The 26,516-nt window shown below is 33.7% G+C and overlaps 1 long non-coding RNA gene across 1 annotated transcript in view; it reads right to left on the bottom strand.

Moving 5' to 3' along the window:
- Window positions 1–26,516, bottom strand: part of LOC141577654 (uncharacterized) — a 485,640-nt gene that overhangs the window by 415,081 nt on the left and 44,043 nt on the right. Inside the window, exon 2 of the long non-coding RNA XR_012506888.1 lies at window positions 364–428. This is a non-coding gene — a long non-coding RNA (uncharacterized LOC141577654). The remainder of the gene's footprint in view (window positions 1–363; window positions 429–26,516) is intronic.

The following is a 26,516-nucleotide window of genomic DNA, read 5'->3' as shown; positions in this document are numbered from 1 at the left end:
AGAAAGCTTAGGCAATTGGGTTCTAATTAATTAAATTAGTTAATTCTATACTAAAGAAAGCCTACAAGAATATATTTGTACACATGCACAGAATAAAGGAAATAGAGGAGACTGATTTGATGCATGGTTAAGAAATGGCTTTGTATCTTTAGTTAATATTGACCAAGGACCAAAACAGTTCCTGTCCCTACAGAGTAGGAGTGATAAAATCAGAAAATATAAAAATCAGTCTTACTGTAAACATAGATGATATAAGATGATAACTGAAACACATAGACAAAGACAGAAAACCAACTTAGAAAAATATAATTAGCGAAGTCATTCCTTGCAATTCTGCTTAATTCCTTAAGAATGGGATCCTACCTTTGTTAGGCCCTTCAGTGTTAACATTTTTATTTGTGGTCCCACATGCCTTCCATCGTTTTATCCTATAAAAACAGAAATGACATATATGTTACTGGACCAAAGGTCATAGCTAAGTATAAGTCCTTATCAAAAATTATAATTAACACTTAATCCAAGAAAAAAAATAAGTGGCTATGCTTCCCTAGAAAGGAGTCTCCCTAGTATATACATTATTCTAGGCAAGCTTATGAGAAACACAAGTTCTACAGAAAGTTAGGGCTTAGGGGCAAAATCCTTATTTTATAATCAGTGCACACTGTACTTTTTCTTTGTACATTATTATCTCCTTCTGGAATGTCAAGGGGTTGTCTGTAGGGGCAACTTATAAGGAAAGCTGAAGTTCAGGGACTCAGATTCCATCCATCTCTCTAATTCTTTCCAAATCAGACATATGACAAACTTGCATAATAGGCTTACAGCAATGTTTGTTTAATAAATAATTAAATTGCAACCTATAAATTGATTATGCCTCTAGGGTAATGTCTTGAATAACATTTGAGAAATTCTGGAAGCAAGTACAATTATATTAAGAAGTGTCTGGTTTCACTTTTATCTCTCATAGAAGTCATCCAGTTCACAAGTTGTCTTCTGTGTGAAAGTATACATGTACCAAAAAACATTAAAGGAAGGTCCCTGCCCTATGTTCTATACCTTTATATTCATGAGGAAACTGATGAGAGGACAAATATATATATATATATATATATATATATATATATATATATATATATATATATATATATATATATCTTAATTTTATAGGATTGTAATACAGATTACTTAATTATACTTAAAATAATAATTAATTATTATTAAGTTTATTTAGATTTTGTTACTGTTTAAAGTTGAATAAAGCAGCTATTTGGAGAGGCTTTTCTCCTAAATCAAGAAACTAGCCAACAATTATAAATATAAAACAAAACACAAGATAATGAATTTTTCAGTAAGATAAAGAGAATGTACTTTTTGTCACACAAGCTGAATCTAGGAGAGGACTATAATCTTTGTTCTTAATAAAATAAGGGTGCATAACATATTTACTATGAACTAAAAAATCTCAAAATACTTCTTGTAGTCAGTGTTCCCTAGAGAAAATCAGTTGGAGATGACAGAAAGACATGATAGACAGATATAGATAGATATAAATATATAGGAATAGATTTATTATGAGGGTTGGCTCAATAATTATGGAGGCTGAAAAATCCCACGATCTGCTGTCTGCAAACTGGAGGCCCAAGAAAGCCAGTGGTGTAGTTCCAATCCAATCCTGGAGGCGACGACCTGGGGAACCAGTGGTGTAAGTCCCAACATAAATCTAAAGAACCCAAAATCAGGAAGCCAATGTCCAAGTACAGGAGAAGATAAATGTCCTAGCTCAAGCAGAGAGCAAATATGGGCTTCCTCCACCTTTTCATTCTATTCAAGCCTTCAAAGGACTGGATGATAGCACCCACATTGGCGAGTGTGATTCTCTTTACTGTCTACTGATTCACATACTAATCTCTTCGAGAAATACCTTCACAGACACATCCAGAAATAATGTTTTACCAGCTATCTGGGCATCCCTCAACCCTGAGGCAATACATAAAATTAACCATCACAGTACTTTAGAGTAAACATTCGATACTCTTTGAGCAAAGGTCAATATTCAGTATCTGACTTGAGACGGGGCCTTATAAATGCACAGATGATAAAATATAATAGGTGTCATACTTGAAGTTATTCTGACACTAGAATACTGTAGAAGAATTTATAAAGCTAGAAGACTATCAAATAGCTAATATAGTTGAGTCCTAGTTTATAAATTCAAATGTAATTAAAGATGCCTTCATATAAGACATCATAAAATATCAGGATTAAAAATTCTTAGGAATAATACAGAAATACATTATATTTCAACATTATTGAAATGTTTCCAATATGGTAACCATTATGAAAAGCATTGTGAGCCAAAGAGATGTGAATAGAGCTAAGCAAAAGTAGAACATCATCAAAGGCAAAGTAAATTATAATTGAAAAATTAAGTCCATATTAGGAGCTGGCAATCTAAGGTCCATGTGCCAAACGTGCCATTTGGGGGGATTTTCAAGCACATATCATGTCAACTGTGCTACTGCCTGTCTTGTTCCAAAGAACCTGCAGAATATCCATTATCTGTTCCTAGCTTGCTGCTCTGAAGAGTGGGTGTGGTCATTAGCAACACTCCAGTTGACTCATACTCTGACAAAATGACAGACCAATTGGTATAAAGCTTCTAAAAACTTACCAAGAACTCCTCTAAATTAACCTACTGTGGCCTAATTGGCTCATTAAAAAAAAAAAAAAAAAAAAAAAGAACAGCAATAACAAAGAATGAAACTCTAATGAAGATTTTCTAAGAATTTTATCATCCTAAATTGACCAACAGAGGCCTTTTATCTGATAACACAATTTTCTCAGATTGTAAGGCAGCAGGAGTCTAAAGAGATGTTGTACCTATAAAATTAAATAGAGCTCAACAGCTTTAATTTGTATTCAGTTTGAAAGTGTTTATAAATTTTTATTAAGATTCCTTCATTAGTCTTTAATACTCAACTTTCTATTTCTTGTGGATATATTATTACAAGAGGTTCTGGCCTAGATGACAGAACAATCTAATTAGAATGTATCACACTTGGTTGTCACTTTTTCTACCTGAAACTAGTCATGCCTCCATGAACAGCCATGGGCTTAACCCTGAGGAGAGTTTGAGAATTCATCACGTGCCAGTCACAGAAGTGTGACCAAGTTTAGGGTGAAAAAATAATTAACAGATATGGCACTCTCAAATACTTTGGCTTTACAGATAACTAAATCTTGTTTAGCCAGAATGCCTGGGGAACAGGACAATCTGATTAAATTGATTTTCTGCCTAAATTATGGTAAGCTCATAAATACTTTTTATTCATTGTAAAAAAAAAAAGTGCAGTTATTAATTAATAAGAATCATGTTTGACATAATAAAGGAAGAGGTGGGAGTGACAGTAAAATATTTATGATTCTTATCCTTTGGAGACACACATACACACATTATATCTATATAGATACGAACACAGATAGATAATATGCAATGTACAAGATATTATTCTACATAATATTAGATGTAAATAGACTGATTTAAGGCAATACATCAGTGCTTCCAAAATCCAAGAAGCACCATATACTCAGGTAACAGGAAGGTAGGATGGTTGGCCCTTAGATGTGGTCCTAGATAAATATTTCAACATATGGTAAAATCTTTCCTAATGTAGTTAGAGTTATTCCAGGATTAGATGGAGAGTACACCAAATAAAACTGCTTTCTTGGTAGCTGAGAATCCAATAAGTAAAACATCATATGAATTATTTTTAAAAGATCAGTAATTACTAAACAAGATATAAGTTGGCAAAGAAAAATCTTCCAAAAACAAATATCAAGGGAAACTTCTGATTTCTCAAATATGTAAAGCATCTCCTAGAGATTAAAATAAATCAATTCTGTATTTGCTTCTTCTTATCCTATAGTTTTAGCAGAAAATGTTTTTCAAGTTTATAGATTTCAAAAATCTCCAATTTCACAAATTAAACTTAAATACCAGCTATATCTGTAATTTTTGTAACTGATGATATGGAATGTTTTAAGCCTTTATTTTGTTTTATTCTTTTCATTAATATTAATTTGTGTGTGTGTGTGGTGAGAACATTACAGATCTACTCTCTTAACAACTTTAAAGTATTTAGTACAGTACTGTTGACAATAATCACAATGCTGTGTGCATTAGATCTCCAGAAATTATTCATCTCCTAACTGCAAGTTTGTGCCCTTTGACCACTATTTACCCAATTCTCTCACTCCCCAAGCCCCTGGTAACCACTATTATACTCTGTCTACAAGTTCAGCTTTTTTGGATTCATATATAAGTGAAGTATTTGTCTTTCTCTGAATCATCTCACTTAGCATTATGCTCTCAACGTTCATTCATGTTGTCACAAATGGCAGGATTTCCTTCTTTCTCATAGCTGAATAATATTTTATTATATTGCTTTATCCATTCATCCATCAACAGACACAGGTTGTTTCCATATTTTGGCTATTGTAATTCCACAAAGAACATGACATGGAGATATCTCTTCAGTATCTTCTGTCATTTTCTTTGCACGTATTGAGAAGTGGGATTGCTAGATGATATGGTAGTTCTATTTTTAGCTTTTTGAGGAATTCAATACTGTTATCAATAGGGTCTGCACCAATTTCATTCTCACCAACAGTTCACAAGGGTTCCCTTTTCTCTATGTCCTCTCCAACACTTATCACTTGTCTTCCTGATGTGTCATTCTAACAGATATGAAGTGCTATCTCATAATGGTTTTGACTTGCAATTCTCTGAGGATTAGTGATACTGAGCATTTTTTTCCTGTACTAGTTGGCCACTAGATATCTTCTTTAGAAAAAAAAAATGTCTATGCAGTTCCCATGCATATTTTTATTTGCTTTTCTATTATTAAGTTGTGTGAATTCTTTATATATTTTAGATATTAACTCTTTATCAGACATATGATTTGAAAATATTTTCTCCCATTCTGTAAGTTGCATCATCATTTTGTTAATTGTTTCTTTTGCTGTGCAGAAGCTTTTTAATTTTATGTAGTTGCACTTACTTAGTTTTGCTTTTGTTGCTTGTGCTTTTAGTGTCATATCCAAAAATCATTACCAAGACCAATGAAGGGAGATTTTTCTCTTCATTTTATTCTGAGTGTTATGCTTACAAGTTTTCTGTTTAAGTCTTTAAGCCATTTTGAGTTGATTTTTGTGAATGGTATAAGATAGGGGTTCACTTTCATTTTTCTGCATGTGGTTATCCAGTTTTCCCAACACCATTTATTGAAGAGGCTATCCTTTCCCCATTGAGTATTCTTGGCTCCCTTGTCAAATGTTAGTTGACCATAAATGCCAAGGTTTACTTTTGGGCTCTCCAATCTGTTCTATCAGTCTTCGTGTCTTTGTTACGCTAGTGTCATAATGTTTTGATTACTATAGCTATAGAGCATAACGTGAAATCAGGAAATGAGATGTCTGTGGATTTGTTCTTCTTTTTCAGGATTACTTTGGTTATTTGGGGTCTTTTATGGGTTGGTACAAATTTTAGGATTTTTTTTTTAATCTGTGGAAAATACCATTGAAATTCTGATAGGAATTGTATTGAATCTATAGATGATTTTGGGTAGTATGTGTATTTTAACAAAATTGTATCTTCCAATCTTTGAACATGGAATATTTTTACACTTGTTTCTGTTTTCTTTAATTTCTTTTATCAAAGTCTTGTTTTCATTGTACAGATCGTTCACTTCCTTAAAATTATTTCCAAGTATTTTACTGTTTTTAATGCTATTTTGAATGGGATTGTTTTCTTGATTTCATTTTAGATATTTTATTATTAATATATAGAAACACAACTGATTCCTGTATGTTGATTTTATATCCTGTAACTTCACTAAATTTGTTGATTAGTCTCAACAGTTTTTTGTTGTTGTTGAGACTATAGGATTTTCTATAGTCAAGAAAAGATCTATATAAGATCACATAATCTACAAATAAAGACAATGTTATTTCTTTCTTTATCTTTTGGATGCCTTTTATTTCTTTTTCTTGCCTATTTACTATAGCTAGGGTTTTCAATACTGTGCTGAATAAGAGTGGTGAGAGTGGGCATCCTTGTTTTGTTCTTGATTTTAGAAGAAAGGCTTTCCTCCTTTCACATTTTGAGTATAATGTTAGATGCAGGTTTGTAGTATACAGCCTTTATATTGTTGAGGTAGGTTCCTTCAATACCCATTTTGTTCAAGGATTTTGTCATGAAAGAATGTTGAATTTTGTTAGATGCTTTTTCTTTATCTTTTGAGATGATTATATGATTGTTATCTTTTATCTATGAAGTGGTGTATCACATTTGTTGATTTGTATATGTTGAATAATCCTTGCATCCCAGGGATAAATCCCACTTGATTATGGTATATAATTCTCTTAATGTATTGTTGAATTGGGTTTGCTAATATTTCGTTGAGTATTTTTTCATCTGTATTTATCAAAGATATTGGCCTATAGTTTTCTTTTCTTGTAGTGTCTTTTTCTGGCTTTGGTATAATGCTGGCCTTGTTAAATGAGTTTGAGAGTGTCCTCTCCTACTCAATTTTGGAAGAGCTTGAGAAGGACTGCCATTAATTTCTTCTTTAAGTGTTTTGTACAATTGACTAATGAAACCATCTGGTTCTAAGTTTTTCTATGTTAGAAGGTTTTAGATTTATGATTGAATCTCCTTACACATTATTAGTTGTTCAAGTTCCTATGGTTCTATGTTCTGTTTGGTCTGTTCTGCTGTTGATAATCTCATTCTTCATTGTATTCATTGAACTCTTCAGCTCCAAAATTTCTCTTTGGTTCTTCTTCGTGATCTCTCTTTGTTAAATCATTTTGCTTATGTATTGTTTTCCCAATTTTGCTGACTTTTCTTTCTGTGTTTTCTTGTAGCTCACTGAGTTTCCTCAAAACAGCTTTTCTGAGTTCTTTATCAGGTAAATCACAGATGTCTGTGTCTTCAGGTTCAGATATTGGGGGATTACTATGATCTTTTGGTAATGTAATATTTCCTTGAGTCTTCAAATTCCTTGGAGTTTTGCAGTGCTGTGTTCATGTTTAAAGTAGCAGTCACCTCCTCCAATTTACTCTAGCTGCCTCATATGAGAGATACTTTTTGTTGGTCCTGGTTTTATCTGAGGCTTTATCTGATTTTGTATGAATACACCTGCCCCATGCTCCTTGCTCCTTCTTGTGGCAGAGTTCTTAAGCTTCTATGTCTTGCGTTGATCTTACAGCTTACCAGATGTAAGATGGCTGCTAGTGACCTCTCGTTTGTTTACCTAAAGGTGATCAAATAGATCCAGTTTGTGGTTTTTCCCTTGCCCATAGATGCTAACCTGTTTTCTGCACTTACTCTCTGTTTACTGTCACTCTTTTTTGCTGCTGACTATAGAGTAGAGGGTGATGTTAGTTGGGCACTGGTGCTTTGGGAGTACCCATGGGCCTATTCAGGGGATCCTCAGGTGAGGTTTTTTCCTAGTGGTTCAAGGGCTGGCTTCCTGCTGGAGTTCACAACCACATCTGTTTTATGACCTTTGATACTGTTATCTACCTCTTTCCCAATTTCCCCACTACCCCCAGCCAGGAAGTTTCTGCCTCAATACTCTGGGTGCTGTGGGAAAGAAAAGGGTTTCTCCATCAGCATCCCACACAACAAGGAAATCTAGGCACTCATTCACTGTTTCTCTTTCCGCCATGAAAGAAATTACCACTGGCTACTTCAGCCCCATACTATGCCATCTTGGTGAAAAGACAATGTTGGCAAAGCTCCTCTTACCCTCTCCAGTGCATCCAAACTCATACTTTTGTTGTTGTTGTTGTTCAACAGGGTGCTGGAATATCTCCTCAGGAGACCTGGACTTCTACAAAGGCTCTTTCATTGGTGGGTGTCTGTCCAAGTCAGAGCTCTCCAGGTGATTCCCAACCACAGGGGAGAGAAACTGAAGCTTATTCACAGGCTCCTGCCAGTTCCACACCTTGTCTTGAGGTCTGTCTTCCTATTACCTGATGTTCAGGTGGGAAAGACTCCTCCTGGGTGCCATGGCATATGGTGCTGGATCCCACAACTCTCACAGAGACACTTGTGTTCATGAGTAGATGACTAATTCTATTTGATAAAGGAGGGAAAAAGGAGGGATGTCTTTTGTTGCTATGTCCAAATCCATTTTTTTTTGTGATACTTCTTGTCAAAGATGGAATAATGGCTTCTTATCCATCACAAATTGACTACAAGCTTCTCTTTCCAGTAAAAAAAAAAAAAAAAAAAAAAAAAAGTGCTCTTTTTGCCACTTCCATCATTCAAAATAAACTACAGTCTACTGGCTGCCTTGACTTTGTTTCATAGAATGAGTTTACATGCATAAAGATTAAAAACACTGCCAAAGATAGAATAATATTAATTGGCTTCATGTATGATATGGGTGTTAATGCTATAGCTCTGAGGTGTGGGAATTAAGTGCTTCTTTAGAAAGGGTGCTTGATCTCCAAAATTCCTATTGTAGAAACAGATTATAATGAACCATCCTTGTTCCTAAGTTTCTCAAGTCATCTTGTAAATTATGAACCTCAAAGAACATGAGTATAGCCTTTGCACTCATGAAGAGTATACTATGTAACATCAGGTTAAAAAATCTATTTGACTTGGCAATGAATTACATTTATAGAGATTATAGTTATTGCTGTAATCTGTTTCTAGGATATATGTTGAGTTTGCACAATAGCCATAAATCAATAAGTTAAAAATTAAAAGCCATCTGCTATTGTATTTTTAATTGTGATCCTCATACATGACCTTCATTTTTTACCATAGTAATCCCTCAATTGGTTTTACCCATCAAAATTCTAAAAAAGTGTATTGAGTTTCCATGTTTTCCAATCTGGCTCCATTAGGAACTCAGTTAAGTTACTGGTACCTTATCTTATAGTCCTTATGTCTGAAAGTCTCAGCCCAAAGCAATAGAGAAGCCAAGATCTTAGAAATTGAATTCATTAGAAAAATTATTGCAAATTCCTAGATAATAATAAAATATATTTAGTTCAATAAAAATAAATAATGTACTTTTTTTTTTTAATATTTACAGTTTCAGGTTTTTTTTTTTTTAAAGGAGTACTAAAGATTATTCTCATCTTTTAAAAAAGTTTGGTTGAGTTGCCTAAGTAATTAATCTTCAGTGGTTCATGATGATTTGTAATGTGACACATCTTTGAGTCAACTACAAGAATATCATTTTAAAAATAAATTTCTTCATATAATTGGCTAAACATAGACATAGAATTCCTTCAAAGTCAAATGATCAGACTCTGGGATAAAGAGTAAAATTTACTTTAGTCTATCAAAACCAAAATAATACTTACTGGGTAATGCTAATATATATTAATAAAAATTTTATAGTATCAAGTTGATTTCTAGTTGAGGAGCCTAGAAACAGATTCTGCAGTTCTCAGATATTGGTGGAGATTTCCAATGTTTGCATATTCATTGTGGGCTATAATTCCTCATAAATACCATAACAGAAGAAATGCAAAGAGAAAAGGGTGTAAATGTAAATGCAGAATACTCTAATATGAAATGGAAACAAACTTACAATTTTTATTACTGAAAGCAATGCATTAATGGCAAAACAAAACTTAGGGAGAAAATATTTTCATCTTTATAAAAAGAAATTTAACTTACACAAATCAACATGTTATCTAATACTCAAACTTCAAAGTACTTTGTAAGCCCTCTGGACAATTCAGCTGATGTAAACAAACAAACAAAAATTAAAGACATTTCTCTAAATGGAGAATATTTATAATGAAACAAAGATCAGATAAGGAAAGTGTCGACTGAAATAAAATCACACAATGTGAGGGTTGTGGGTTAAGTTTTATCTGGGACAAAATGAGGACTATAGGCCGGGAGACAGCATCTCAGAGAACTCTGAAAAACTGTTCAGTATTATATATGATTTCGGTGAAGTGGAGTACATGCAGTCAGGCACATGTTTAGGCAGAGGCTTGCTGCTAGTCATAAGAAGCAGATACCACTGTTAAAGACTTCAGTGCTTTTCTAGATATGAGACGATGCAAGAATCTGGGCTCATAAAAATCTTTTCCTGAAAATGTCTACCTATCTGAAGGCCTACTCAGCCAGTTTTTCCAGAGCACAGAGTATCTCATTCCTGACCTCCATCCTGAACTCCTTTCAGGAAGTGTTGAGGGTCAGCGGCTGCAGTGGCTCATGATTTAATCCAAGCAGAGTTAGATGACAAGTGCCAATGTGATCCAGTCCTTGTAGAGGCAGATAGAGAGTGCCAATTTTTAGTTAGCATAAGTAATGCTTTGCGTATTCTAAAATTCCATTTTTAAAATAATAAATTTAAAATATTAAGTGCGTGTGGTATTATCTTTCATCTTAAAATGATTTTTATTTTGGGATATATTTTAGTTTGTCTTAATATTTCATTACTTTGATGTGTCCTTTATTAAGTGCCTAAGTCGAGTAGGAATAGTTTTACACATTAATGAAATATACAATCTTGCCACTATATACCAGGTCATACTTTAGAATATTATTATATCAATTTGTTTTACAGAAAACCTCTGGAACTTTCAGTATTGGCCTTTCAGAAAAATGATGCACTGTTTATTGTTATTCTTTATTTGAGTATATTTAAATAATAATGAATGAACATAATTGGCAGCATTTTTTTCCTTAGTGATGCACATAATACATATCTCACAATCAGCGGCATCTTAGAGTCAATTAAATAAGAAGAGTGATAATACATAACTTTTGTTTAGATTTCCCTACATGCCAGATACAATACTTTGTGTGTATTAATTTCATTTAATCATTACAAAAACTCTTAAAGTAGAACCTAATACTATTGCTATTTTACACATTTGAAAATCAAGGTACAAGAGGTATATAATAATTACCCAAGGTCATACAACTAGTAAATTGTACAAATGAAGCTTTGAACTCAGTATAACTATACAGGCAGTCAACTTAAACACTACATCACTTTGTAACACTCAAGATACACTATTTACTTGGAAGTAATCATCTTGTTTGGGGAAATGATAACCTTAGTTCTGAAGCTAAAGAAGAAAATAATGTACTTCCTAGAAAATCTCATCATTATTTCTTAACAATTTAATGGCATCCCGCCAAAGATATAATTTTCAAAAGAGATGTTAAAGTTCTGTTGTGAAATACTTCAGTTACTGCTAAATAAGAAGTATTGACCCAACTTGTACTAGTCCTTTTAACACTTTTATCTTTCATCTTTTGTATGAATATGAGGCAAAAAAGAGCTACATTCTATAGAGCTAGAGATGGAAGAAAAATTAACCAACATTAGATCCAATTTTTTATGGGAAATTAGATTTTGGTTTTCATTGGCCATACAATGTAGTGTTTACAGTCTCTAAACTTAAAAAGAACTTAAAATAGCCCCACTTTTAGTATTTAGATATAAACTGGCTCTGTACAATATTCCCAAACAAAAATTAATTCTGTATGTTATTATAACTTCATTTATGCCAAAATATAGTGATAATGGCAATGAAAGGGAGCAGGGCCTTGTGGGCCCTCCCTGATACAAATTCTTTCTGTCTTCCATTTCTCTTTTGTAAGAAATATGCTTCAGGCAGCCTTCCTGACCTTCCCTGAATTCCAAAGATAGATTCAAATAGTTGCTAATCCAGGAAGGAAAGGAATGCAGAAATAAGAGAGAAGCAGTCAAGAAACAATAGTGCAGCCCTGGGGCAGGGTCTTGGTACCTTCTCAAGGAATATACATAACAATATCTTTAAGTTCTTCTGCAGGAACTAAGGCCTCCCAACCCCTGCCTCTTGTTTATGGCTGAGTAGAATCTTCAGAGTCAGTTTTTTCTGGGGAAGCAGCAGGTCCACCAGATTGTCAGCATTTTGATTAAAAGCAACTTTCCTTTATGTTACCAAGGCTGTTGCCCCAGGATCATACCCTGTCTCTCCCTTGACTAGAAACCAATTACTCTTACCTTAGTCTCAGGATGCAGTTACAATGAGAAGAAACAAAAACTAGTTACAACCAAGGGAACCAAAAATGCTGTATGATTCGACTTCCAGAGGACCTTGAGCTTCACTATACACTCACTGTAATGCATTTGCATGCTAAATGACACGCCTACCAGAGCCAAGACAATTGACAACTGCCATGACAAAAACCTGAAAAATCTTTACAAGAACTGAAAAGCCCATACAAGGATTGATTGGTTCCATTACACACAGAAGGAGGACATGATGGCAGAAGCCTCTCATAAAAACCTCTAATGCCCAACTCGGGTGGGAGCTGACTCTACTAGCCATCTTGGATGATGACTCCCCATTTGAGCACCTTGCCTTCCTCTTCTCTGCTGGATCGCTTTCTTTCCTTTTCCTCTTCTGAGCAATTAAACAGCCACTCACTTGATACCTCTGCCTCTGAAGCCTGAATTCTTTCACAGCTGACAGCAAGGACCCACACTTTGATGGGCCTCCTAATTTAGGAGTCTCTCCATTGGCTAACAGAAACAGTAGCTGGGATTAGATGTCTGTAATACGGGTTAGTTTTTCTTACTGAATAGGTTTTTTGTCTTAGCAACCCCACATCTTATGTTAGTATAGCAGATCAGTGGCAAAAAATATATGAGCACCCAGACCAACTGACCTGTATAAAAAGGGATCATGTTCTACATGTCAAGTGAGTAAAGTTAGTCTGGAAAAGAATCATCCTTTGGATCAGAGCCATCAATACAGGACTTCTCTGTGAATAAATGGAATGGTTTTATCAGACTTAGGAGTATGTACAGATAGAATGAAATTCAATTCAGTTTTTCTAAAAAATACAATTTATAAACCACATAATATTTTCCAGGGACTTTGCTAGATGATTTACTGGAGTAGCAAAAAGCCGTATCGTCAGGAAAGGAACAATCAAGTGTGGACAAATGTAGTCATTCAGGGTATCACCTAGTACAAGGTATTACCTACTTATAAGAATATGTAATCATTTTATGAGCAGCTAAATCATATACGGTCAGATACTAGAACATGTATCTAGACTCACCATTAAATAAATGTTTGTTTCCTAGTTCTGTTGTTAGAACAGGGAGATAGCTAGATATGAGCAGAGAAAGGGGGACACAAACCAAATGGCAGGAATTGGGCAGAAAGGAGGGTGCACAAGCCAAATGCAGGAAACCACACATCATGTAAGCACCAGGGGTCTCTGGGCAGAGAAAGAAAAGCAGGAATCTTTGGGCTGATAAGGGGCCACACCTTTTGGCCTGGAGACCAACAAAGAAAGGTGAGACAGGAATTTCCAGTGTCCCAGTGTAATCTTTTGCTCATTATGCCCTCATTTCAATAAAATTAGCCTTGCAGATCATAAGTACCCATCATGCACCCACACCATGACACTTCCGATCCAGACTAAATAAGGACAAAAATCCCTCCTCCCTTTGGGAAGGTGGAGTTGTGATGATAATCAGGAAATATGACCCCAAGCCCTTCCCTCCTCAATGAATATTACACCCATTCATTTTTATACCCTATATAACTAACTTGCCAAAGAAACACAGGGCAGCTGCTCACTTGAGCCTGCCCTCTCTCTCCTTGAGAGTGTACTATTCATCCTTTAATATATCCTACTTTACTATTCTTAACCACTACATCATGTCTCTGAATTCTTTCTAGTAAGGGACAAGAACCAGGAACACCGGTTGCATCCACTGGCAACACTATAAAATACTCAATATGAAATATCAGGGGTAAATTACACAAACATCACATAAGCAACATCAGTTTGTTTTTCAGAAATAAGAGTTTTTCCTCAAAATCTACAATTAGATTTTTTTTAATTTTTACATTTTGGAAAGATCACTAAATCTCTGTCAAAACTTACATTTCATATATCTATTACACACACACATACACAAACACACAGAAAAGAGATAATGTTTTTGTGTAAATTCAAGGACCTTTAAAGCAACCAAGAGTTATTAAAATTATAAGTATGTAACATAGTCTTTCTAAGAGTTTCCTACTCAAGCTCTGAGTAGGCTGAGATTTTGCTTTTCTCTTTCTTCCAGGAACATATTGGAAAACAAAGATTAAAGAGAATTCTCAAGTAAGTCATTTACTAGCTGAGAATTTAATCGTGAGGTTGCCAACCATGGTTTGATTTTTCATTGTCTTGTTTCAGGGTTTTAAACCTTTCAAGTCATTTATATTTATAAACAATTCCCACTACATTATGTGCATGGATTATTAGGAATCTCTCCCAACAGAATTTTGTCAACTTCTGTACATAATTAATTAAAAGCCCTAGTTCAGTTTTTATCAAACTTTCACACTGGGTTTGAATATCTGAAATCTAAACTGAAAGTCTCTTTTAGCCCAAATGAGTACTCATTCCCTAGTTTGGAAGGCTCTTTAGTTCATGGACTCAAAAAGAGAGATTAAAGCCATTGGAGAAATCACCTTGGGCAGAATGTGGTTTTGCTGATAACAGAATTATGTTTCACAGCAAAGGAAGCCAGACCCTGTATCTAATTAACAAACCAACAGTGATCAAAAAAAAAAAAAAAAAAAAGTCAAAGGAGAAAACTGGCCTAAAGCTATGATCCTACCTGCAAAAGAATGGAGAGGATGTAACAGTTGACCTCCCTCCTTGCAGTATTTGCAATTCCCATTGTTTTTCTAAGAGGAATTCAAATAAGCAGTCTTTATATGCCCTGCAGCAGAGTAAAATTCCTAATCCTACAACTTCACCTAACCCAGGGCCCTCACAAAGCCACCTTTGAATCACCTAAGGAGATTTTATCACCTACGAAAGCCTGGGCTCTAGCACTCAGAAATTCAGTTTTAGTTAGCCTAGGATGATAACCTGAGAACAGTGTGTTTATGATATAATAATATGTATATATCTTGTGAACGAAAAATACAGCAAACCATGTCAGTAAACAAAGAATGCTGAAGCCATCAAGTCATCAGCGGCTGCCCCACCCCCCAAGTGAAGACAAGCCTGCAGCCCAGACTCTGCAGCCACTCACAATGGTGCACCCTGAGGAGACTCAGAATAAGAAAGGACAGGATACTAGCCCTAGATAGCTAGATGCCTGTCCAAGGAATGAATTCAATGAGCCCAAATGTTTGCTTCCTTCCATACATAGAAAAGTGCTAAATTCTTTAACTTGAGGTGTCTGGTTTTCTTCAGTTAACAAGTAATCTTTTAATGTTCAAACTACCTGGTCTTTGTTGTAAAGCTCCTGTTATATCCTAGCTCCTCCCCTACCTCTTTGGAGCAGTCCCTCAGAGCCGTCTGAGAGGCTGTCATCCATCGCTGAGTCCTCAGAATTGTCCACCAAGTAAAACATAACTCTGAACTTTTAGGTTGTATATTTATTTCAGTCGACAATATCCAGGTGATTATACTATGTAACCATGGTTGAAAATTTTGAAGTCTTAGTCTGTTAATTCAGAAGAATCGAGCCATGTAAAAATGTATGGATTGTATTAGTCTTCATAATATTCATTTTGTTTATCCTATCATTTCCTCAGCATTACCTTAAATTTTGAAAGTGTGAACTTTGTATGAAGCAGTAGGTAGTAGACTAAAAATGCAGAAAGATAAAATTTGCAGTGATAATAAGTATATATTTAAAGTGGCACTTTACCAAGTAAAGTACTTGAAATTGCAAAGACCTTTCATAGCTGTTGTCTTTTATACCTGCTGCTGCTGCTGGTGTTGCTGTTGTTTTTAGACTCATGTGCAGAGACTTGAGTTAATCAAATTCCTCTACCCCTGGCACATTTACATCCCAGACCCATGCAAGATTTTTCCTATTTATTTAATCTTCCTGCCCTCTCCCATTCCCCCCACAACAGTAATAAAACAAGCAATGCAATTAGCAGGTGGGCAAAAGACATGAAGAGATATTTTACCAAAGAGGTTATAAAGATGGCAAATAAGCTCATGAAATGATGCTCAACATCACCAGCCACTATGTAAAGGCAAATTAAGATCACAATGAGTTATCACCACATGCGGGCACACCTCATTTTACTGAGCTTCATTTTATTGCTCTGCACAGATAATGCATTTCTTACAAATTAAAGGTTTGTGGAAACTGTCAAGCAAGTCTATCAGCACCATTTTCCCAACAGCATTATTTTTTAATTTAAGGTATATACATAATTTTTTTAGACATATGCTATTACATACTTAATAGACTACAGTATAGTGTAAACATAACTTTATATGAGCTGGGAAACCAAAAATTTCATATGACTCATTTTATTGTGATATTTTCTTTACTGCAGTGGTATGCAACTGAATTTGCAATATTTCCTGTACAGATGTATAGATATGCCAGTACTATTAAAATGGTTATGTTAGAGCAGGCAGATAGCTAGATATGAGCAGAGAAAGGGGGACACAGACCAAATGGCAGGAATGAGGCAGAAAGGAGGGGCACAGGCCAAATGCAGGAAACCACACATCATGTGAGCAGCAGGGATCCTTGGGCAGAGAAAGAAAAGCTGGAATCTTTGGGCTGATAAGGGACCGCACCTTTTGGCTTGGAGACCAACAAAGAAAGGTCAGAAAAGGCAGGAATTTCCAGTGTCCAAATGTAACCTTTTACTCATTATGCCCTCGTTTCAATAAAATTAGCCTTGCAGATCAGAAGTACCCATCATGCACTGACGCCATGACACTTCCTCTCCAGACTAAATAAGGACAAAAATCCCTCCTCCCTTTGGGAAGGTGGAGTTGGGATGATAATCAGGGAATACGATCCCAAACCCTTCCCTCCCCAGTGAATATTCCGCCCATTCATTTTTACACCCTATGTAACTAACTTGCCAAAGAAACTCAGGGCAGCTGCTCACCTGAGCCTGCTCGCTCTCCCCTGAGGGTGTACTATCCATCCTTTAATAAATCCTCACTTTACCTTTTTAACCTCTAAGTCTTGTCTCTGAATTCTTTCTGGAAAGGGACAAGAACCTGGAACACTGGTTGCATCTATCGGTGACAGTTAAAATTTTAAAAATAGTGACAACACCAAATTCTGGTGAGGCTGTAGAGAAGCTGGGTCTTTAATATATCGCTTATGAGAATGCCAAGTTGTAGTGTTGCTCTGGAAAATGGTTTCATAGTTTCTTTAAAAACTAAACATGTGCTTAGCATATAATCCAGCAATCAAACTCCTAGACATTAATTTCAGAAAATAAAAAACTTATGTCTATATAAAATATGCACATATTTGTTCAAAGCAGCTTTATTTTCAATGGCCAAAAAAAAACCCCTAGAAACCACTGAAATATCCTACAATACATGAATGGTTTAAAAACACTATGGCTCAGACATACCATGAAATGCTACTCAGCAATAAAAATGAACTATTGATAAATAGAACAACTTGAGTAGATCTCAAGGGGATTGTACTGAATGACAACTTTCAATATCAAAAGGTCATATACTATATAATTCCATTTTGTATGTCATTCTGCAAATGACAAAATTAATAGAGATGAAGAACTGATTAGTGGTTGCCAGGAATTAAAGGTGGTGAAGAGGTCAGGACAACTGTAAATGAGTAACACTAGGATGATCTTTGTGGTAATGGATATTTCTGTATCTGCAGAGGTGAATACATAAGTGTACAAGCGATAAAATGACATAGAACTATACACACACTTTGTACTAATGTCAAATTCATGGTTTTTATATTTTACTATAAGTATTTAAGATGTAAGCAATGAGGGAATCTGGGTTATGCAGGAAACTGGGTCCAGGCCCTCTCTGTACTATCTTTGCAATTTCCTGTAAATCTACCTATTTCAAATTAAAAATAAAACAAAAAATAAAAACTTTCCTTATGTTATTGTTTTTTGATTGGCTCCTTATTGAAAAGCAATTGACCATATGCATGTGAGGGCTTATTTCTTGACTCTAGTGTATTCTATCAGTTTGTCTACTCCAATGCTAATATCATACTATGTAGGAGAGAGAGTTATTTTATAGCTGCTTATCTTTGGGGAAGCTGGGTATCTTGCTTTGACTGTTATGTTAATGGTTCAGAGTGCTAACCAGATATGTCTGTGTGCTAACCAACTCACTAATGATCAGTGATGTGTTTAAAGTTGTTTAAAGTCAAATATCCTTTGTGACATCCACTTGATTGTTTACTCCTGAGACAAAGTGCATCTTTGTGTAAGAACGTGGAGGATCTCCATTTGGAAACCTCTCAAACTCAAGGCTTATCTACATTCTCTTTTTCCTACTATATCATAATCTTTGCTTTTTTTTTTTAAAGCTTGAGATGAATGTGCTCTTTGGTGACCTGTGAGTCATTTAAATATCTGAAGTTGAGTAATCTCTAAAACATACTCTGTATTATTATAGCTTTATGGTAAGTCTTGAAATCGTATAGTGTGGTATCTCCAAAATGTATTCTTCCTTTTCAAAACTGCTTTGATTTTCTACATTCTACACATTTCCAAGTACATTTTAGAATTAGGTTATCTATTATATTTTAAAATACCTGCAGGGAATTTTATATGTCTATTTTGGGAGAATCTTAATATTGTCTTCCAATCCATTAACATGATATGTCTATTTATATAGATCTTTAATTTTTCTCAAGAAGACTTCGTAGTTTAAATGTAGAGATTTTGCTGAAATTTTATTAGACTTATTCTAAGGTATTTGATGTTAATTTCTAATAGTATATATTTTGAGAAGTTTAAAAATTTTGTTTTCCAATTGTTCATTGTTAATATATAGAAATACAATTGATTTTTATATTGATACTGAATCTGGCATTTTAGTAAATTCAACTCTTCTGATTTTTTAAAATATCATAGGGTTTAGTAAGTAAATAATTACGCTATTTGGAAAAATAATAAGTTTAAAATTTTTCTTTCTAAATTGATTGCCTTTTTCTCTCTAGCCTTATGGCACTTCCTAGGACATTTGAAAGAATGGTGAATGGAATTGATAAGAGCATATGTACTTAGCTTGTTCTTTACTTTAGGAGAAAAAAAATTGTAGTGTTTCTACATTAGGCTATGCATAAGCACTACTTATAGCTATTTATGTCTTTACTGGCCTTTAGCATCTTGAGATTTCCTTAAAAATCCTAACTTGATTAGAATCTTCAGAGAGAAGAGATAACATTTTGTCACATGCCTTTTCTGCAAAATTGAAATACATAATTTTTCACCTTTATTCAGTGAATGTGGTGTTTTACACTGTCTGATTTCAACTCTTGAATCTAACTTGCATTCCTGTGATAAACCTGACTTGGTCACAATGATTTATCTCTTTTTAATGCTTTGCTGATTTGATATACTAGCATTTTGCTAAGAATTTTTACATCTGTGTTCATGCAGAATTTTGATGTATAATTTTCTTTTGTTGCAGTATTTTTTTCAGGTTTTGGTACAAAATAAATATTGACTCATAAAATGAGTTGGAAATTGTTCACTCCTCTATTGCCTTAAAGAGTTGGTGAAGCATTGCTACTGTGTCTTTATTAAATGTTTGGTACCATTCATTGATGAAGCTGTCTGGACTTGGAGTTCAATCTCTAATTCTATTATTTTAATAAATAAGGGGCTCTTTTATCTTCTTGTTTCTTCTATGTCATTATTAGTAATGTATGTCTTGCAAGGGTTTTGTATATTCTATCTGAATATATATAGTTTAATGTTGATATAGATGTTTGCAATATCCTGACATTATCTTTTAATTTCTATACGGTCTTCATCTATGTTCTCTTTTGGATTACTCATGTTAATAATAATGTGTGCCTTATCAGTTTTTTCTTAATCATATTTTTAAGAGTTAGTGACATTACTCTTTTTAAATAATCAACTTTCAGCATTGTTAATTTTCTCTATTGTGTCTTTTTTGTATTTTCTTGATTTCTGCTCTTACTTAATAATTTCCTTTTATTCACTTAGGTTTTAATTTATTCTTCTTTTTCTAGCTTCTAGAACAGACATTAAATTTATATCTTTACTCTTTTTGACTATAAATGTTTAAAGTTATATAGTTTCCTCTAAGTATTACTTTCATTGCATCTCACAAACTTTAATATTATGTTTCATTACCATTCAGTTCACAATAATTTCAAACGTCCCTTATAATGTTTTTGATCCTTCAGTTAATTAGAACTGCATCTCTGTTCAAATATCTAAGGATATTTTGTATCCAATCTAATAGTGTTGTAATAAAAATATACTTTGTATGATTTCATTTTTTAAGATATTTATCAATGCCTTTTCTATGAGCCAGCATATGATCTATCCTGATGAATGTTTCCTGATGAGTGTATTTGAAAAGGAAGTGTGCATTCTGCAGCTTTGAGAAAAATGTTTCACAAATATAAACAGATAAACTTGGCTAATGGGGTTGTTTAAATATTCTTTATTTTTCTGATTTTTGATATACTTATTTTATCAATATCTGAGATATATATATTAAAAATTTCTATGTTAGAGAATTAGTCAATTTTTAAACTTTGTTTTAACTTATATTCAGAACTAAGAGTATTTTATTGTTAAATGATCTTTTTACCATTATGAAATGTCATTTTTTGGGTCTCTATTACATGCATTGATATTACTCTATTTCTTTTAATACCAGCCTTCTTTTGCTGTTTGCATGGTACATCTTTTTTCACCATTTTACTTTTATCCTAGTTGTGCCTTTATAGATAACATAGGTTGTTGTAAATCATTTAAGGTTGGGTCTTGACTTTTTGCCACTCTGACAGGCTCTAACTTTTAAGTGAAATGCTTAGTCAATAATTATAGGTATAGTTAGGGTTGAGTTTCTCAATTTTTTCTTTTTTACCATTTATCCAATTTGTTTTTTGTTCTTCCATCCCTCCTTAACTACCTTATTTGGGTAAACTGATAATTATTTAGTGATTGCATTTTATCTCTGGTACTGATGTTTCCGGTAGTTACTCCAGAGCAGAATTTTTCAACTTTGTCACTACTGAGATTTTGGGCTAGATTATGCTTTAGTATGAGGAGGCTGTCCTGTGCATTGTAGGATATTTACAAGTGCCCCTGGCTTCTACATAGTTGATGCCGATATCACCCCCATCTCAACTTTCACAAACAGAATGTCTCCAGGTATGTCAAATATCCTTCAGGGAGAAAAATAGCCCCTAGAAGCAAACCACTATTCTACAGACTACAACATTCATCTTTAATTGATCATAGTCTACTTTCAATATTATTACACTATTTCCACAAAAAGTGTAAATGACTTCTTATAGACTCATTCCATTTTATCACCTCTGCCCTTTAGGGACTTGCTTTGTAATTTGATTTTCTATACGCAAAAACACTATAATTGTTTTCTTAAATTATCTATTCATTTTTATTTCTGCTTTAATTAGTTAAAACTCATTTAAATACACACACAATTTAAATATCTACCAAATATGCACAATATATGGTATATTTTCCTCTATACTTCCTATGATCTGGTATTATTTCCTTTAAACCTTAAAAACAATTTTGTTACCATTTCTTATAGTTCAGGTATGCTAGCAATAAATTATCCTAGCTTTATTATCCTATTCTGAGAACAAATTCCACCAGCTTTACCATTTAATGCCATTCCCTTCTCTATAATGTATTTTATCTCCACTGACTGATCTTATAATTTGCTCTTTATCTTTATCTTTATCTTTTTAGTAGTTTAACTATAAAGCACTTGAGTGTGGTTGAGTTGTAGATTTTTTGCATTTATCCTGCTTTGGTTTTGCTGAGGTCCTTTATTCTGTGGGTTGTGGATTCCTTTAATTTTGGAAAACTTTTAGCCATTGTTTCTTCATATTTTTTTTTCTTACTCTCTTCTGAGGCTCCAGTTACATCCTTAGACATTTTAGTATTGTCCCACAAGTCTTGGATGCATTATTTGTCTGTACTGTTTTTTAGTTATTTTCTCCTCTTTGTATTTTGGTTTGAATTTTTTTCTACTGATCTGTATTGAAGTTTATGATACTTTCCCATAATGTGTCTATTTTTTTTAGCCCACTTAAAAAAATCCTTTATTTCTGAAATGATATTTTACATTTCCTGAATTTTATTATATAATTTCCATGGCTCTTGTGAAATTTCCCATTTCTTTATGAAACTGTTCTCCTTGATAGTTACTGTAGTCATTACAGTAAATTTAAAATCTTAAAATCCTTGTTTGATGATTCCAACATCTATTCCTCTCTGAGGTTTATTATATTATTTCCTCCTTTGACAATGGGCTATATTTATATTATTGATTTTTAATGTGGCTGGTAATCATTGATTGTATGTCAGGTAATTTGTGAAAAAGAACATTGGAGATGAAAATAATATTTACCTCCACAAATAGGCAAGTTCATTTTACTCTAAGGCTGCTAGTGTAGGGGTTCAGTCACTATAATCTATGATTGAGTTGGTTCTAGGCTTTGTTAAACCTATAATTTGTTCAATTTACTACCGTCTCCAAATGTTTTACAGAAAGGATCAGCACTTTCTTTTCAGCAGCTTCTGGTTTCTAAACATTGGTGAAGTACCAGAAATATAATTCTTCTTTATAGCCAAGGCTCAGAGAATTTAGTTGACCTGCTCAGGTTTATATCATTTATAATTTATAAACCAGCAACTCTGAACTTTCCTAGTTTCACAGCCAGCAAACACCTAATGCTTCAAATGAATAAAGAAAATTACACAGCATGCAGGAGTACCTGAGGCTCTTTTATAAGTCCTATACATTAAACAGGTGGTTTAGTTCCCAGACCAGTCAGAAAGAATGCAAAGAAAACAATGGATTTCAAAATGTGAGAAAATGATGTGATACGTGACACTGAGGAACAGATCATGTAGGTTATCAAAACAATTAAATTTAAAGAATAACAAACTGTATTTTATCTTGAAATTCCTATTCTTTGCCATAATATTTTCACTGTTGCTTTAGACCCAGGTTACTGATTTGGGATTAATTTCCACTTCAGATTTAGGCAGATGCTAATCAGGAGGTAGAATATGTCATTATTATCTTTCTAAGTCCCTTTCAGCTCCAGCATCTTACTACCCCCATGATTTCTCTTTTCACCCTCAGTAGAAACTTCATTAATAATTTTCTTTATTTGCTTTGTGACTGGTTGTTTGAACTTCTAGATGTGACTTGGTGTGCTCTCTTCCCCACATTTTACCTTCCCATTTTTTTCTCTCTTCCTTTAATCTTAGCCAATCCAACCAATGCAATTTAAAAATCCCAGTATCTCAAATAGAGAATACAAATATTTGTCTCAGGGAATTCATTGCCTGTTTTGCTATGAACTTTACAAAAATCCTTGACATAAAATCAATTTAGTCCTTTGAGTAAATGACTGAGCAATGGACTTAAGGTCAAACATAAAGAACAAACTCTTCTTTAAAAACTGTAATCATATTTTATTGATAATATATATGTATACATTTATGGATTAAAGCATTAGAAGAAACAAATTTATATGATTTTTTCAAACCTTGGGTATATTTTCCTTAAATATATTTTAAAACTAATGATATTTTAAGCTTAGTTGTTATACAAAATTATAAATCAATTAAAAGTACACTGTACTTCTGTTAGGCACAATGTATCTAGTGCTAGCATTTACCTTGCAACAATTTATTTAAATTTGGTTCTGTTAAAATTTCAACTCATTAAACTTACTTGAAAATATTTTAGATAATTCTGAAGTCCAAGCTTCACTACAGATTAGTTAAATCATAATCATTGGGGTAAGGATCAGGCATTGGTAAATTTTTTAAAGCTCAAATTATTCTAATATGCAAACTGGGTTGAGACTACTGCTCCAATTTAAGCTTGGGCACAATTTTGGGAATAATCTCCTTGAAGAATCAAAGTTATAAATTTATAATACTAGTCACATTTTTGCATTATATGTTTATTTGCTTGGCTTATTAGTGCTAATATTCGTGTTAAATAAGATTGACTAGTTTAAACTAACTTCCAAGTAAGTTGAAAAGGATCTGACAGATTTAGACTAATAAGAGTTTAATTGATTATCCATGGTAATGCATTTTACTAAAGATGACCTCAATCCAAGAGAATGACACTCTGCATTAAATTTAAAGAACCAGGGTGAACCCAGTTGAAGATACCTGAGAGTTCAGGATACCACAACAATTTCCTATCACACCACCAAGTCATATTATATAATTTTCACCTTTTCACCATATTTACAATGCATATAGTAATATTGCTGTGGTCAGCACTATGATTAAATTAGCTCCCTTAATCTACTGAGTTATGTATTATTGTCACCAATGTCTAGAACCGAAGAAACAGAGGCTCAAAGAGATGAAATCTCTTATCCAAGATTTCATAACAGAAAATGGCCAGGTAATTGGACTCCAAAGCCTGCTTTGGTAAACACTCTAAATATAGTCTAATATACAACATTGAGAATGCAGTATAATTTCCCAAGATACATAATTAAAATTATTCAATACTGAGCAAGAATTGGTAGATAATGTATGCTGCAATGATAATTATGCAGTAACTAATTGATATATACCTATGGTTGGCTTATAAAAAGGTATATAATCATTAGAAAATGACTAAATAAAAAGGAAGATTTATCATCATATTGATGATAGCACTTAGCATGAAAAAAAGATTTGTTTTCTGGGGTTTATATTTTTGGTTTGTTTGTTTTTTATTTTTTTTTCTCCTCAGAAAACTATAGCTTACTTTGTGTACATAGACTATAAAACATACTATTTGTTAGCTTACAGATTGGCTCTCAGCTCTGGTCATATGTAACAACAATATTTTTGTCATGATATAATGTGAATAAAAGAATACACTTCCCTACTTAGTTAATGTAGCTTTTACAGGTCCTTGGCAAAGTAATATCATATAATATAAGTCATGCTTATTCCTGCATTCATATCTTAGCCTTTAAAATTGCCCAAGCCCATAGCATTTACAAGAATAACCATTGATATTTCTCAAAAGTCACATGATTTTCTTTTTTTTCTAATCTGTGATCTTTTTCACTTGCTTACTATCAAATATTCTTATTAAGAAAGATTACTAATGTCATATGTAAAATGTAATTAAGCATCCAATCAGGGTGCTTGTAGTATCATGCAGTATAACAGAGACATACTGACCTACGTAAGAGGTGTAAAGGTCACCTCATCCCGTTGTCTTCTGATGTTTATCAATACAGTTATTGCCATAGCTAATTTGTCACTTAACTTTGACCTTCCTCATTACCATTTCTTCACAAGCTATGAATTCCATCTATATTTTTGTATTTCTAGCTTATAATGAGAAAACAAAAAAATTAAATGTACTTTTAATTAACTCACTTTACTTATTTTGCACAAAACCATTTATTTTAAACATCATAACCATGCTACTACTTTCCTACATCAGATTTACATTATATGTATACTTTCAAAATGCATCTCTCTGTTGTACCTTCTCTGATCCATCTCTATAGGAAGTCACACTCCTCATTCCTATTCCACCCTTCTACAATATTTATTGTCTGATTCAAGTATTTGATTTTATGTAGTGGTTTAGCCATTGAGACAGGATAAAGTATTAATATAATAATCTGAAGAATCCTATATTTGCTTCTTTCCAGGAAGATAGCTAGGAATTTTGTACTTCCTTTTTCAGAGAATCCAGAAAGCTAAGAGTAAAAACAGCTGGAGTCATCAGCTTCCTCTATCTTTTCTACCAGTCAGTCTCTAGAAGTATGGTCACAGATAAGGGAAGAAAAGAGAGAGGCTTTTGGGAATAAGACTGTGTAGGAGAGAAAAGACTGCAGATCTTTTTAACAGAGGCTCTGGGTCCTGTTAGCTGGCAGCACCTGGAGAAAGTGGAATACATCGGAGAAAAACAGCCACCTTGTGCTCCAATGAAGCAGATACTGAGTTTTTTTGCATGAATGTCAAAGATGGCACAAAAACAGCAGAGCTTTTGAACCTAGAGGGACTCAGAACATTGGGATAATGGGTGTTTCAGTAGATACCAGTGAGGGCTGGTGAACAATGATTGAGATCTTGTCAATGTCGGATGCTCAAGTAATTGCACAACACTGATGGAGTGGGAGAAGGAACCAGGCCCTAAGACTGAATTTGAATTATAGCTGACAGCTTGGACAGGGCTTAGATTTAGAATTAATATAAAAAACAGAGACATGCATCAGTTCTCAAAACTGAACCTATGATTCATATCCTCTGTAATATGTTAGTGTTTTATTATTCCAATTTAATTATGTTACTATCAGTAGTGTTCTCACTTATTTGCAGCCCTCTTAACACATACCCAAAATAGCTTACATATAATAGGTTGTCAAATACTTGTTGGTTTTTCTCTTTTTTACCTATGGTTTTTAGGATTAAACTGAAAATTTCTAACTTACAAATGAAGTCTT

Source organism: Camelus bactrianus, chromosome 5, assembly GCF_048773025.1.
Source record: "Camelus bactrianus isolate YW-2024 breed Bactrian camel chromosome 5, ASM4877302v1, whole genome shotgun sequence".
NCBI lineage: Eukaryota > Metazoa > Chordata > Mammalia > Artiodactyla > Camelidae > Camelus > Camelus bactrianus.
The sequence above is the reverse complement of the archived record's forward strand: the minus strand, read 5'-3'. Positions and strand labels throughout refer to the sequence as shown.